A 15933-nucleotide genomic window follows, 5' to 3' on the forward strand; every position below is an offset into this window, starting at 1 on the left:
CTTTCATTAAGAACATTTTCTGCCTGTTCTCCAAGGGCACCCTCTGTCAGAGACTGCCACGCAATAAAAAAAAATATGGCTTTGAAGTCCAGTGAATAGAAACAAAATGAATTAGTGTTCAGGTGTTCGTGCAACCTGATTACAAAGGCCCAATTCAGTGATGTCCTTCACACCTTTTCACTTGTCCCTGCATAATCTCGACACATCTTTTAGGCTCTCTGTCTTTCTAGTACCCCTCCTCCCTGCTTTCCCCATCCCTTTATTTCCTAATGCTTGCAGGTCCTCCAGGAAGACACAAGCACTTACAGTTGTTGAGTGATTAAATATTTATAATCAGGGCAATGAGTGAGGTATTGAATAATAAATGCTAAGGTTGAGGCGGCCTTAGATAATTTCTACAGATTTCTTCATCCACAGCCTCTTTGATTCTAAGGCAAAATTCTTTCAATTAACAAAAACTTTTTTTTTTCTTTCCTTCTTCTTCCTCCTCTTCTTTTTTTAGCAGCTGTGACAGGCAATAGTCCTTTATCACTGTTTTGTTCATGAACCTTAACCCTGAGACAGTGCTAGAGCTGTCATTAAAACTTTAGATAGACATGCATAAAATTTACGTTGGTTGTTGCTTGCTCTCATTTGGGTTTGGGTTTATACATATAAAACATATATACAAAGATATATATTTACCTACATTCACTCAAACTCCTCTTCATCTACTAGGATTTTGTCAAGAAATAAAAGTCTGTAATAAATGGTTGTCACAGAAAGGACTCAGTCGGAGATCAATGTGATCAGACAAAGCCATTTATTCTAGAAAACTAACTCTTTATATACTATTTCTTAAAGTTGTTTTCACTAACTTGGCCCATTGTGATTGGATACATATCTGTGAGGCCCTTAACAACTAACATATAATTGGTTAAGCACAGGTGTGAGAACCTGACCTTCAAAGTTTTCCAACAGTCCTCAATTTAACAACTCAGTAAATTCCAGCTCCTTCTTATCTTGCTGGGATTCTCACTCCCAGTGCCTCACTCCCATCCTCCTTCACCTTTTGTTGTTCCTTGGTTCATGTCGGACTCCATGTAGGCACTTGCTGATCTGGGTATGTGGCTGTTCTTTGCCAGAAAATCATCCACAAATGGTCAGTCAGCTAGTAATGACAATTATAGCATGTTTTGATGGGAATGATGACTGACTTACATTGAAGCTTCTTTATAGAACTGTAATTGTAAGCAACACTGTACTTTACAGAACAGAACAGCTGGATTATCCACAAGCTTCTCTTGATTCAAATGAGCAAGTATTTTAGTCTTTAATACCTCTCTTTGCCCTCCTTAATCTCCCTGACCAATGGCATTGGAGCTAGGATTTTTTTTTTCATCTTTTTCTTTTTATTTCTTTTTTTTCCCAGTACCCTTTTTTCACAAAATTCTTTGGCATCTGGAGTCATGTGAGAATTTAAGCTTGAATTTCTTTGAGAAATATTTCAGACACTAGTAATATAGACAAAAAGTCTGCAATCATGAGATCAGAAGTCCTGAAGGAAGTAAGGATCATTTCCTTCCTTTCACTCCTTCCAGTTATATTCACACTTGTGCCTATGCAGGAGGCTGATCTGTCATTTCTGAATGCTGGATATGGCTGAGAAATGCTGGTTTAACACAAAGTAAAATACAAGGCAACATCTCCTGTGAGCCAGGGTTTGGAGAGGCCAACATGAACTGACCAAAAGTAGGAATATTGCATTCAGCAATAGGATTTGAAGAAACAGTAAAAAGGCATCTGACAGAAGCTTTGAAGCATTTCAGTGTCAGAGATGACAACCTGGAGAATAAAACTACAAGAGAAGCATTAAGAGTCCCATGGTCTGTCTCTGATTATGTCACTCTGATGGTTATATCACTAACTCCTCTCAAAACGGATGTTACCATATTTCCCCATGTGACAACACAGTTTTGAAGCTTAGTAAATAAATATTCTATGAGATTTTGAAATCTTTGAATCAGAAAGGAACTGGAAAACATTCAAAATGCAAAGTAATGTAAAGGATTCTCTCTGATGCTCCTTCCCTCTTACACTCTTCCCCTGCTCCAGGGTGGGCTCTTTTCCAAATGCCACAAAAGCCCCTTGTCCTTCTCCTTATCCTTTCCTCCTCCTCCTCCTCTGGACCTCAGAGTTCCTTCTGCTGCATCGCACTCTCTTTGTTCCCTGCTCTTCCTCCCTCTTACAGTTTTTGCTGGCTTTCTTAAATATGTTTTCCCAGAGGCACTGGTGATACTGCCATCTTGGCTGATTGGTACAGCTGTGTCCTTCAGTGGGGCTAGAACTGGCTGGACCTGGAACCCTGGCTGGAACTGGAGCCTTGGTTTCTCCTCACAAGCACCTGGGCACAGACACTCAAAACAAACTAAAATTTGTAGCAATGAATTACATTTTGAGAAATCTGTAATCGAAGATGCTGAGCTGGACAATGATAAGGAATATTTCTCCTGATACATTCCGTTGTTTGACTCTTCAGATATAAATACAGATCAAGAGAAATTAAGTTGTCGACTTAAACTCAATCATTGAAATACAAAAGGGAACAGGGGCCGAGTTTAAATCAAAACATCATCATATTGATGATTTGCTCTGTAATGCAAACAATACCGCTGTTCTGGTCACATTATCCCATATTACCATACAACCTATCATTATATCAGGTAATTTGAAATAGTATGACATGCAAGAAGAAAGCAGGAGTTGGGACTGTATGTCAAGGAAGAAAGTGGTGACGTCCTGGCAGAGTAAAAAGGTCATCACGGATGAAAATATTTGCTCTGTTTACCTGAAGAGCTCTAAACACAGGTACAGTGCAACAACAGAAGCAGCAAGCTGAGCTTTCTGGAAGATTTTTCACTTGTTGCTGAACACTGTTTATATTGTAAGCATATCCTCCTATCCAGCTTCATGCTGTATGACTACTTCATCCTCTTGTTTCACCTCACCAGGCTTCAAGACCTCAGTCCTTACTGAATTCATAAAAGTGTTTACTTATGTGCACGGGTCATTCATATCCAAAAAGATGTGGGGAGGGAGGGTGAGGATCCTGTATGAAGAAAATGTTTCCAGGAACCCATTCATATTGTAAACTCTCTAGAGCAGCATGCATCTTGGTAGCAATCTTATGGCTTCTATCCTTCTTCTATGTTAAACCAACATGCCACAGAACTAACGGGTTCAAACTAATGGGATTTCTCACACCTTTTTGGTATTTGTAGAGGGGGGAAAGAAATGATCCATAAGCTAAGTCCTTTAAGTTAATTCAAGTCTTTAACATTCATTTTCTCAGCCTTCTATTCGCGTTCATAGTATTTTCTATTTTCAGAGCTGGGCAGTTTACTTGGGGCTCTGGGTCAGCTTCTATATGTAAAATGCTGCAAATCCACCAGTTTCAGAAGAGTTGCTTATTATTTTCACTGATACAGATCAAAGGTGGCTGTGACAAAAATCCCCCTCCCATTTACACTTCAGACTTTTACACCACCTGTCTGTACCTTGATATGTATTAGAGATTATAGAGTTAAGGCCGTGTTACCCTGGCAGAAAGAAGGAAAGAGGCCTCAAGGTGCACAAAATTTATTCCCTCCTCAAAACCTATTCTTCTGCCCCAAGTGGCCTATTACTCTTACAACTCAGTTTTTGAAACAGACAAAATGCTTAGAATGAATTTTTCTCGTGAAGGGGACCACTTGGGCTGTATATGTTGGATACCATCCACTGCACAAAGTAAAATGAAAGATTTCATAAGGGTGTTTAGGTTTGAAAAGAGACAGCACAAAACAGACGGAATTTGTAACTAGGCAAGATATTAGTCCTCTGCTTTGTTCAGCCACAGATTTAATTGGAAAGTAGCTAATCAACTTCTTCCCTCTACACTACACTTATAACTTTCTGGACCAGGAGCTGCCACTTCACATGCATTTGTACATCTCCTACCAGCACGGGTCAGATATCAGTTAGGGCTTCTCAGTGACATTATAATCCAAAATAATTATTGTTAATAATAAAAATGGTAAATGCCACATGAAAAAGGCATTCAGAACTCTGTTGTAAACATCTCAAAGTCAAGAGCAATCCCAAATTCATTAATAAATCTCACTTTGTGTAGATAAAATGAATCCAGGTGCACAATTATGTCAGGGTCTCAACACAAAATCTGCACAAATATTTGACTCCTGATAGTATTAATTCACGTAATACTTCACACTCCTCAGTTTCCCTTTGTCAGTCTCATTTTTACATAACCTTTCAAGCATCCTGCATTTCAGAAGTGCAGCAGTGTGCATACCACAACTAGAGCAATGGATGGTAAAAGGCTACTTAGAACTGTGTCCTAATTTTGTTTCCTCTCCCCAACAAGGCGTAATTGCTAAACCACCAACAGCTGAACAGATTTATCAGCAGATGCCAAGGCTGTTGATAAGTTTTGGGCCTATCTTTCCCAGTAGGGGCCACTACAGAGCATTAAATAGGAAGACAGGGAAGACAAAATGAGTACAGTATAACAGAAAGGAACAGGTAAATAAGAAAAATGCTTCACTGGAAGATTAATCCTTCCTGTAGTCCACCGTTAAAGTAATAAAAGGTTTATGATTCATTTCTTACATTATAATGGAGGAGGCAATTAGTAATTACTGGATTTATAGTATTTGTTGTGTTAACTCAGCCAATAAAATACACAGCAAAACTGTTTTTCTGAAGCACATTCATTGCAAAGTAATGTTCTTGAAGCATTAAAAATGCAATCTAGTGCACTGCACTTCATGCATTATTACAGAAAGAAGGATAGTTCTCCAATATACACTGAGGTATTAAGAACTCAAATATTTTCTTCATTATTCTATGCAATTTTTTTCCCTAAAGAAGGGTTAAACAGTCTAACTCTAGTAACAAGATGTAGCACAAAACCCCACAGCTGTTTAATGACTGTTGTTAAAAAACTAAGTGCACTTTCTCAGCCAATCTACCATATAGTTCGCTTTAGGTGAAATCAAGTTTGGGTCTTTTCTTGGCAAGGAGGAATGGCCAGACCCACACAATCTTCACTGGCTACTTGCAAGTAAAGGTTTATGTTCTTGCATTGCTACAAAGTAAATTTCATATTTAAACTGGTTTTAATATATAACAAAAAATTTTAACCTGAATTAACAAAAAATTAAAGTATTATTTCTGTTACATTCTTGTATCTCACTTACATGTGCCTTGGAGCTAGGAAAGTAATTGATTTATAATGTAGCCATGTTCAGCTATTGGGCTTCTGTCCATGAGCTAAATTAGAGATGTAGAATAATAGAAACCACATGACTTTCCATCCAAAAAACACAATCATCTTTCACTTAGCCAAAGAAAAGTATACAATAAACACCACTTATCTAGAGGGACCCTTCAACCAAGGAGGGAAAATGGAAAAGAAAGAGGAAGGAAAGAGATGAAGTTTAAGGAAACTCTTCTAACTTAAGCAAAACATTTTTTAAATTTACTATAAGCATAACCCCCAGGAAATTCAGGGTTGCCCCTGCTAATACATTTTCCTATACATTCCCTAAATGTTTTCATTTGCAAAAATAAGATCGACTTCCCTCCACTTAAAAAAAACCAGCCACATAATCCTTGATCATGAAGACAGGAACAGACCTGAAATGCAATTTCCTTCTAAAAGTTCCTAAAACTTTTCAGTTTTATACTGTCATGTCTAGCACTCTTCAGGGTTTCCTTAAAAAACATTTCCGCATCTGAGTATGTAACTCTGTCAAACCAAAATGGGAAGCAGTCAATCTTGTCAACTCTTTCTAGTCAAACAGGTTTTTGACAGGGCAGAATTACTATTCTTATAAGTAAATTTCTGCTATGGAATTAAGTTCACTAGAATAAAAGCTGTTAGAAAATTCAAAATTGTCAAGATTATTGACTTAAAATCTCTTTATTAACCTGTACATTTTTCTGACCCTATTATCTTCAGAATTTTGATTGGTAACATTGATTTTCAGTTTCTATGTGAAAAAAACTAATCTGTTTTTTTCTGGGGAAGACAGTAAAAGCTTGCAGCATCCAACACCAGTGACAGATCTACTGTAAATGCATTATTTGTTACATTGGAAAAAGAGCTTATAGAAGCATTATGGAAAAAAGCCTCCAAATAATAAGCCATACAGCATATTCTTTACCACTGCTTCCTTAATATGGTTTCCAACCTGAAGAAGAGTCTGTGTGCCTTAAACCCTGTTGCTTTTCAACCAACCGTATCAGTTGATCTAATAAAAGATAATGACTCTTCAAACCTTCTCTTTAAAAACATTTCACCCAGTCTAGCTAGAGACAGAGCAGGAAAAATTAAGTTCACAAGCCTTGCTTCTGAAGACACATTGAAAGGACAATGAATTTGTCTGGATGCAATATGTAATAAACAACCCTGTGAAAAAACAAGGCAGAATATCGAACAGCATCTGCTTTACAAACTTAAATAGTTTGGCCATTTAAGTTGTTTTGTTTGGTCTATTACATATGGCAAAATGGGCCAATTGATGCACTCAGCACCATCAGTATTTCATTTTTAAAAACTAATCTGTTCTCTTCCCTTCCCCTCCCCATGTCGATGGAGGATCAGTTTCATATCTGGATTGCTGGCACTGCATTGAGTGCTGGTGAGTCAGCTAGATGGGAATGCTCCCTCTGAGTCAGTGCGGAGCCAGCCTCCCAGCATGGTGCTTGGGGACACTCTGGTGCTTGAGCTGCAATCATTTAGATCAGAGAAAACCAAAGCCCTGAACAGTTGCGGTCACTTGAGATCAGATGGAAAAAAACAGAGATATTACGCCAGTTTCCTCAGTAAACTCAAAAAGAAGACAATAATTGCACTAGGCCAGATCCGCTAACACTCTGCCAAGAAGCTTGATGAGATATAGTCTTCTTTGTTTGCTGTCATTAAAGAGTCAAGCTTATTATTTTTTTTATTGAAAGAAACTGTAAAAATTGCTCTATTCAACACAAGAAGAGGCTGCATTTCAATGGTATGGAAAGCGATGCTGGTACATATAAGCTGTAGGTTTCCACATGACAAGGAATAAATCAGTCCTAGCTGTGCTTTTGCATTGATTTCAATGGATTTTAGAGCAGTCCCAGAGTTTTTAAAGTATCTATAAATCATCTGAGAGAAAATAAAAGAAATTTAATCACAAATGAATTCTTCTTTCAGGAGAAAAACTGCACTACCAGTTCTTCCGCTGTCCTTCAAGCTCTTTGCAGAAGGGACCAGATTTTTATTTTGTGTTCACCCAGTGTCTAGCACAGTCAGCTTCTCTGGGTTTTCGAATGATGTATCTCAACAAAGCTATAACAACGACAACCCTGATGACAATGATGTCCACAATAATAAATTCAATGCTTTCCAGTAAGTAAGACATATAATTATTGCACTCCATTTCTGTTTATTATTCAAATATTTTTAGTTTCCCTTAGCAAAAGTTCATGTCACCAACAATGCAGCCAATTAAATACACAAAAAAATGAACATCTGCAAAATTTCCAGCCAAAAAGAAAGCTCTGTTTCTTGCTTGCTTCAAGAAAGAAACGGACAGACTTACAAGGAAGATTTTTTTCTTTTTATTCTAAACTACAACTCTTGTTTTAACCCCATCCCCCTCATTCACTTAGTTACACAGTTAGTTGGCAATTTACTAGGGACTCATCATGTGCACAGAAAACCATCTGAATAACAAACTCAATCTGGTGAAAGGGACAATAACACTAAAATTTCAAAGTGATTCAAGGTGCACAGGTCATGGAAAAAAAGATTATGCTATTCAAAGTAAAACAAATAAACATTTACTTTAGCACTGTATCAAAATGGAAAAGCATGTTTCCTGATATGTGAAGTTCAAATGAAACCCTTCACAAAGTGTATGTTGAGATTCTGACCTGAGAACTCACGTGGCAGGGTAGAACTCAATACAAAATTAAAAGGAATGAGCTCTCCACCCACCAACTTCAGCAGTGCTGCTAGGCACTGTAATAATTAATTGAGCCTTGATATTTCATCAGCCTTGATTACAGAGTGTAGTTGAGTGGAACATTTCACACAGAAAGTGAGACAATGTTGCAACAAAGTCAGGAAAAAATATCGCATTTCACCCAGTATAGTTTCATGAACTTTGACATTTGATTTCACTTAGCAAGATGAAGAATTGCATTAGAGAAGGGGAGCACACTAGTTGAGAGGGAGAGACAAGGGTCAGGCAGCATACTGTTCTCTAAATGTTTCACATTTAATAGTTAATATCTGAAGATATGGGAGCAGATTCTTTGTTTGACCAAAATGTTGATGCATGCAGAAGAAAGAAACTTTCATGAACACAACCAGCATGCCCGGCTGTTCCAAACAGACTCAGGACATTCTGACTCCTAGCTCAGAGCAGCATGAAGACTGCTCCAAACCTCTCAAGTTGGTCAAGGCCTCTAATGAAATGTTAGACAGCTGAGCATAGGTGGAGCAGACACTGAAATGCAGCCCTCGACACCCAGTGACATATTTTGGAGTGAAAGCCTTGCCCAAGGGCAGCTGTGCCTGTGTGTGATGCCAAGATGTATCTCTGCTATGGGCGTTTGTGTGGCAGCTCACAAGCCAGTGGAGGACTGGTTTATAAAGTAAGCTGAGAAATTATAGTGTCCATTTTCATGACTTCCGACATTTATCTCAGCACTACTCGAGTTCCTCAGCATCACATGACTTTTCAGGAGCAAACCCTCTTCTGGTTGAAGAGTTTTGCTATCGATTTTAATGAAAGACTTATGGAGTTTTGGAGGGGGTTTTGTGAAGTGAGTCTTTGTATGGATGCTTGATTTAGGGAATTTCACCATCCTTCAATAGTATGATCCTGGGAGGGGGTGTTGTGTTTGTTCTTTGGGGAAAAAAAACCCAAACATGTTTTAGCTATTTTTCACTGTACAAATTCTATATGTACATACATGGTGAAATGTATTACCCTCATATAGCAAACCTTTTATTCAACAACATGGTGTAAACATCTAATTTTGTCTAGGACTAAGACTGCTGGGGGGGGGAGGGGAGGAAATACTGGGATGTGTGAAAAGCAGGAGAGGAAATGTAAGAAAAGAGAAATCAGAACATGACACATAATAAGGCTACAGAAAGAGTAGCTGATAAAAAAAGATAAGCATTAAAAAGGAAATTAAAAGACAAGTTATGCACTTGGAATTGATCAAGAAACAAGAGCATGTATGCCTGTAGTAACATCTCCATCTCCCATTGGCAGTTCCTCCAAGATCCAGGGTGTTCCCTGAGTCCTGGCTGACATCCAGCTTGGGTAATTATACTCTACTTACATAAAATTCCCCTTGCAGTTTCAGTTGGACACCACTTTGCATCCCAAACTGTTCAGCAGTGTGGATATGCCTGCTTTACAGCAGAGATGGCTGCATTTCAGCAGGAAGCAAAGTTATCTTTTTAATACATTTTATATACTATGTTATAAAGCACCTGGGACCTTTCTGTACAAACAGGTTGTACACATTATGTTATCAGTAGTATTCAAGTTATTAGGAGAAATAGTAAACAGTCATCATTTATCTACTGAGAAAATAAATTCTGTGTTAAGTAGGGTCTAAGCTAAATCAGTGCCATGGTAGTGCTCAGATGGAACTGAATGGCACTGTTATAAAAGTAATAAAACGAGCCAGTATGGCTACAGCTGGGATAAGTAAATCGAAGGACAGATCTTCAGCTTAAGTAATATAGATTCATGGGAGCTCAGCTATTTACACCAGTGGGGAATCTGCCTCAAAAAACAGGCTGTAAAAGCGATAGTGACCATTCTTCCTAAAGTTCTAATGCTTTTCCACCCAGCAGGAGCAAGCAAGCAAGTGCTGATGAACTGTGTTTCAGCAGTAGCTGAAGACTCAGGGGAGGTTCTTAGGCAAAAAAAATGAAAGAAAGGGGGAAAACGCACACACGTGCACATACACACAAATTCAAGGGAAGAGCCAGTGCCAGTGAAAGAGAAAACAGATTCAGAATGCAACTAGAATTGTAGAAATGATCCAGTCAGCAGCCACAGGTGAAAAAGCCAGAAGAGGGGAATTGTGCTTTTCTCCAGTAGCTTGAAAAGAAACCTGACTTCTGGTTAGTTTGGGGGTTTATTTATTTTTTAATGTTTAGATCAAAAGAGCACTAAGTAATGCAATCCATGTGTTTACACGGAGAACAGTATTAGTATGGGGATGCATGGAAGCCACATGGGAATATCTGCTAAATGAGACTATGCTGAAAACAGCCATTCAGCAGTCTTGCAAAACCCATTGTATGGAGGAGACTTGACCACCACATAATTCAATTCAACTAAGTGAAAGATACCGAGTGACTGCGCACAGCTGCTTGTGAGGGAGAAACAGATCTGTTTTACTGGTCTAACCTGTTACTTTTACAATCACTGCTACATTCAGAGTTAGAATATGGAGCATGACGGGTTCCACAATGAAGAGTGTGATAGAAAACTGTATCAGTTAAGTGTGAAGGCATTGTAGACAAAGCAGAGCATTCAGCTTCCAGAATTTAAGAGAAGTGTACTTAAAATACAGAAAAAAAAAATTAAGCTAATTTTTGGTAAATTGATGCTTTCTTGATCATGCTTCTGACTTACTGAATAGCCACTGGCACTTCATTTACTACTTCTTATTGTAAAATGTAGCATGAAAAGAACCGTATAATAAGAGACAGACATTTTCCAGAGTATGATTTTCCTGTTGAGAAAAGCTTATTTGGAGCTGCAAAGTACACTTACGAGAGAAGAAGCCAAATAATCTTCATCCTTGGTGAAGTTACACAGACAAGGAATTGTTGGGCCTCTGTGGAATCCATGATTCTACACTAGATACTGTTTCAAAAACCCTGTTGAGGTGGTAAAAGGAGGTAAAAAGTCTAAGGCATGCCAGTATTTGGCATCTTCTAAAGAGGAAGGAAAGGCAGTTGAGAAGGTGAAGAGTTTAGTTCCTACTGTTTTCTGATTGACCAGCCAGTGCTGGTGCTAACTTCAGAAGATAGCAAGAATACAAAGTCAGCTGAAATAGATTCAAGCAGCTAACATCAAAGTGAGAAGAACACACTGGATACAGTCAAAGAGTGATAGATTTAAATGGGAAATTCTACTAGATAGTATAAATTCTTTCAAAATAGGATGAACTTTAAGAATACAACAGCTGTAGCTCTTCCATACTAGGAAAAAAGTTCTCTTCTTCAGAAACAACTAAAGATAATTGGGAATAAAGCTTAAGAAAATGGGTCAAGGGATATTTTTTATTATTATTTTGTACATACTGTGAAGTATTTTGTTGAGTTACAGAACCACATATCTGAAAATCTTACTGAAGCACCAGAGACAAGACTAAATTCTTTATTGCCAGTCTGCTAATGCTCTTCAGAATAAAGCTAAATTACCGTGTCTTTGAAGCCTCATATTTTTGACAAATGTTTAAGACTTTTTGATCTTTACCATGTATTTCACGCTGGTCTGCAAGTGAACTTTGCAAAAAATTAGCTTTTGACTTTGTGCCTTGCATTTAGTCAACCGGATTCTTGTGAGCTTTGGTTTAGCAACATTAAGCCTTTGCTTCACATAGGCTAATTAAATTAAATCAACTGAGTGAAAAGGCAGCCTCTCAGGTCTGCAGTAGAACGAGAGTCAGTCCCAGAGGGATGAAGAAGGGTAACACAGCAGCATGAAATCTTCTCCCCTTCCCCCTTCTTCTTTGTAGAAGCTGTTCTAGGCACTGTCCAGGAGGCTGTTAGCTGAAACTGACATCTGCTGTCAACTAAAAGTGGACACATGAAAATGAGCCAAAAACACAACAGAAGGAGAATTGAAGTGCCAGTGTCCTCAGAATTTTGGAGCTAAGTGGAAATAAAATCTCCTTTATTTACCTTACAAATTTGTTTGATTAAGGGGATGTGACTTTTTCCCATACATTTGTGACTGGTAAGAAAGCTGCTGGAAGATGGCTTTTCAAATCATGTGTGCCATTGATTGCAACTCACAGTCTGTGGGCAGAAACTACTGTATTATCTTCTGATTAATAGAATAGCATCACTATAGGAAAATGCTTAAAGAGCTTAGGGTAATTTCTACTGATGTGTGCTACAAGGTTGCAATCAGCAGACATAATTTGGGGTCATAGTAATTATCATGTCAGGTACAGGTGGAAATTTAGAAATATCATCTTCATGGGACTATTTTTCTGTACTGCTATATAAGCCTACTGAAAAGGGAGTTATAAGTGTCCAAGACAGTATTCACAACTGGAAATGGAAATTATTTTGCTGTAATGAATAAACATGGCAATAACCTGTCCTTTCTGAATGTGGTCTTGTGCAAAGCAGCTGAAAACCTGGATGCCTTGAGCTTGAAGAAGGAGATAGGTCTACAGATAGGAGTAATATGTTATTAAACTAGCTACTAACATTGTGAGGTGAGGGGAAAAAGAGAAACAGAAATACCTTCAAGGACACAAGTTTTTAAAAAATAAATATTGTGTTCTTACACTCCTTAAACTTAATGGGAGTTTTACCATTGCCTTATTCATCTCTCATTTTTAAATTGCAAATAAGAGGATACAAGATTCATCCTAAAGGAAGGGAAATTGCCTACCATTAAAGAAATGATGGGGTTGTTCTAAATAAAGCCTGGAGTGCTGGAGCATCCTGACCCAAAGTGGGTGTAGAGTTCAGAGAAGGCAAGTCACAACAGCTTTGTGCATTGGTTTACCCACCTGTTAAACGAGTCTAGCAGTCAACCTCAGGAAAACAGGGAGGATTAATTAATGTACCTGATGATCTCCAAGATTCCAGAGAAGAGAAAGAATACAGTGCAAGGTAGTATTCTGGTTTTTGCCATTTTGGTGATCCATCATCCTGCAGCATTGTGGGGACATGAACTACTGTCTGATTCAGCAGGAAAACACATGCAAAATATGTTGAGATCTGCCTTTGTTGTGTGCTGTCAAATGTGTTTTTATTTCTATTTAATTATCAGCCTTTATTGGGAGTGAGTTCCGATTCTGACTGCTTTCATGGGACATCAGATCATGAGGTAGTACCAAGGGAAGTGCCACAAAGTAGGTCAGGTACCACAAATGCAACCAGACAAGTCACTCAGGGGAAGATCAGCTGTTTCAAATAAGTCAGAGACTACAGCCTGGAAGACAATGATTAAAGCTTAGAAGCCTTTACTGAAGCCACAACATAATAGGCGTGGATCACTACAGCAGTCAGATGAAGTTGTGTTATTATCAGTTTTCAGCCATCATGCTAAAATCCTGATTCTGCCAATCTTACTCACATTGTGGACTACACCTTGCCTGGCAAGGAAACCCATTTCCTGTGTTTACACATCATAACTGAGATCTGAGCCTAGAGTAAAAAAAGGCATATGAAAGACACTCATTTAGCACTGTCTATGTTAGATAAACTTTGCTTGGGCATTTGAATTTTTGTTCAAATTGAGCCTATTTGTTGAATCTTTTGAGGTTCTTACACAGGTGGAATTTAAAATCTTGTCAACAGCCTTAGGTAATGAAATACATACTTATAATTAGATATGCTCACTATTTTTTGAATTTGAGCTGTCTTCCCTCACTCACAAAGGCAAAATAAAATTGGAAGAGATACTTAGATATATATTTAGTTTAACTAAAACAGGGAAGTTTTTAAGGGCTACCACATACACACCTGTTTGCATGTGCCTTATTTCACATTCAGCTATAATAAATAATAACTCCCAATCCAGTCTCTTCAAATTATGTGATCATTGTTCATCTTTAGCTACATATTTCCTTAAAAATGGAAGTGTTTTGTATTACATTAATCTGAAAAGGACTATATTTCATCAGTTTTCTTATCTTACTGCTGATCTTATGCTCACTTCAGTTTTTACCTGCGCTTTAAGACTAATGTTTTTTTAATATGTTTTCTTTGCCCTGGAATGGGAAATCAGAGAAGAAGCTAAGTCTAGGGTTTTTTTCCCTCAGCATATGCTCTGATTGAGATGTTAAACTGGTCCTGAAGCTGACTTTTGACAAAATGAATTGTATCAGTAGTGCCTTAGTGTACCACACAGTCCTGCAGTGCTTTCCCCTCGCCATCCTGTGCTGTTACATGTTCCTGGGCAGGCAAGACTTGCAAGAATGCTGTTACACAGCTCTTGTTTAGTGTTTAGATCTTTTATATTTAGATCTTTAAAGCATTTCGTGTCTATGCCTAGCAGGCTTTGTGCCAGCTCTCCAACAATGTAGTTGAATCAGTAACTTGGAGCCTATTCTATGATAGTGGGTCCAGCAGTCTGCTCTGAGTATGGATCTTATGAGTCCTGCAGCCTGCATGCCTCTTTGCCAAGCAATGATATAATCAACAAGCTGCCAGCTCTTGGATCAAGGATGTATCCAAGATATTTTAGGCTTATCCAATTACTGAATAATTGTGTTTGCAATAACCCACTCATGTTCAGCACATTTGGTTATTAGAAGAAAGATGATTGCTGCTGACTCTCTCAGTGCCAGTACAGCCAGCAAAACTCCACTTTATTATGTCTCCACTAAACTTAAAAACTTACCTCTGAGCATCTGTTTTTCTATTTGTGGTGTCACTATAATGACATCCAGCAACCCATTCCTAAGCAGATTATTCACATTGCTGTCCTCCAGTGGGGTTAGTGTACAGGCATTAAACATATTGGCAGGATGCCTCCAATTTCCTCTCTTCTCCCCCCTTACACAGCTACAGAGCACTCAATGATAGTCCCTAAATTCACAACCAACTCTTAAGCCACCCAGTGAGACTGCAGGATGTGGAGCTATTCTGAAGTGCTCGTAGGTACCAGTGTGCTCCTGAAGTCCCCTCTCCCTCCAGCAGCTAGCAAATCAGTATATATTCACCTGGAAGGTAAGGGTTATCTTTTGGATGAAAACTTGTGTTTTTCAATGCTTTTCACTCTGCAGACCAAGAAATAACCTATGCACATTGTGGAAATCTAAGACTGTAAGAATTCTAGCTGTGCTGGAACAGTCCTGCTTCAGGCGTTTCTTTGAATACAAGTGTAATAACTGCTCAAACAGGATAAAAATGTTAACATATTGTCATGGTCATTCTTTTGCACATTTTGCACTTCCAAGGAGATCTGAGGCTGCGACAATTTTACAGAATGATTGAGTATCCCATGTTGGTGGGAGAAGAAGTGATTTTCAGCCCATAAATTCAATAGGATCTGGGACTCCTTTGAGAAACTGTAGCAAAATTTTCTTTAGAAGTCATGTTTAAAATAGTTTGTTCCACTTGTGCTCTTGGCAGGTAAGCATAAATAAGTTGTGAATGGACCTGCACGAGTGGAGTTTTTTTAAATGATTTTGTGTCTCTTGATTTCCCTAGAAGGATTTTAATCTTGAAATTTGAGGGGAAAAATCTAAGAAATACCCAGGGAATATGCTGGACTGACAACTAAGCATATTTACATGCTGCACAGCAATATACATTCAAGATGAAAGGGTGTTGAGAGCAGAAGCAGATACTCCTGGATGAACAAGTGAGTTCCAGTCCGCACCCAGAGGTATGTTTATTTCTATAGCACATAATATGAGGTCCCAGGCAATCAGAGTGTGAACACTGAGCATACCATAGATGTAAGGTATTTTGGTGGCATTTGTCATAGTTCAAAGAAGAGCCAGATGCTTGTCAGTCAATAGCCAGAGGGAACCATATACCCTCTTTCCTGGAAAAATAAGGTACTAAGATAGTAGCAGCTCAGTATGCAGAAGTAAATAAAGGAAAGGATTAAAAAAAAAAAAAAAAAAAGAAAAAAAAGGAAAGAAAGAAAAGGCAGCCTAAAACAAGTGGTA

The sequence above is a fragment of the Psittacula echo genome (assembly GCF_963264785.1).
Source record: "Psittacula echo genome assembly, chromosome: 5".
In the NCBI taxonomy this organism is placed as follows: Eukaryota; Metazoa; Chordata; class Aves; order Psittaciformes; family Psittacidae; genus Psittacula; species Psittacula echo.